Source organism: Beta vulgaris, chromosome 4 (assembly GCF_026745355.1).
Source record: "Beta vulgaris subsp. vulgaris cultivar EL10 chromosome 4, EL10.2, whole genome shotgun sequence".
In the NCBI taxonomy this organism is placed as follows: domain Eukaryota; kingdom Viridiplantae; phylum Streptophyta; class Magnoliopsida; order Caryophyllales; family Amaranthaceae; genus Beta; species Beta vulgaris.
Genome location: NC_079205.1, coordinates 63,744,657 through 63,745,935, shown reverse-complemented (window position 1 = coordinate 63,745,935; position 1,279 = coordinate 63,744,657).

The window sequence follows — 1,279 nt, the reverse complement described above, 5'->3', positions numbered from 1 at the left end:
TTTCTCTGAGAATAAGTGCCTTATCAAACAAAGTAACAACTATTATTAGTATATGTAATATGTATCATTATGTACGTGTGACTGTGCATGGGCCAAGCAGGATTATTTCTTTAATTTTGAAGTCAATGTTAATTGAATAATTGTCATTATCTTGGTAAAATAAAATGGCCATTACTACCTAATGATGTTAAATTAAACATATAAGTCGGCCATTATTGGAAAAAAAAAAACATACTTCCTCCGTTCCGTTTTAAATGAAACGTTTGCTTTTTCACGTAACCCAACGCGCTTCTTTAGTCATTAATATCTTTAGTTGTGTAAACGTAAAAAATATAAAAAAGTTATAATTTATAGTATACATCGAGACGAATCTAACAAGATCCCATTGGCTATGTTTTTCTTTATATAATAGCGATAAATTGGAGTTAAAATTGATTAGTGAATAGTGTCATTTCATCCAATGTTTCATTTAAAACAGAACGGAGGAAGTATTTTTTTTGGCAGTCTAACTAAGACAAACTTATCCTTAAAATAGTGCATGCAGGAAATTTTTTCTTTGTCTTGAAGTGCTAATGTGGTCCTGCTATCCTAATTTTTCAATATCATTTTCACATCATCCATCCAAGTCATTTTCGGTTTCCTTTGACTTCTCCTAGACTATTAATTCCCACAATCGTGTTCAAACTATTATATGACGTATAAAGATGTGAAGTATATTAACTGAACTGAACTAAAATTAGCGAGTAATTGTTTACAATCACCAAGTAGTATTTGCTTAGTGGTTTGGTTTGTATCTCGATTACAATTTTGAGGTTGTGGGATCAAATTTCACTGGAGACACTTTGAGGGTGGGGAATTTCCTTTACCATTCCCCTACTCCCAATAGGTCTTGCCTGCAAACTCAAACCGGATTAACATGTGTGAGATTCTGGTCCGGCAACCTTAAAAAAAAATATTTAGAATCACTAATCCGACTGAAATCTTTGATAGATTGAGCCATAGTCCAACTATTATAAGAGTCTTTGATTGATTATGTGTCCTACTCCCTCCGTTTCATAATATAAGGTATGCACGATGTTCGAGGTCGAACTTTGATTGTTAATTACTCTCAATTTATGTTGATAGAAAATTTTAAAAAATAATATTATTATACTATTTTTCAAGACGAATCCAATGGTGTAGTTTTTATTTATCATATTTGAGAGATATTTGTGGTCAAAGCAAATTTTTGAAAAGCGTAAATGTCTTATATTTTGAAACAAAGGGAGTAATAAAAAAC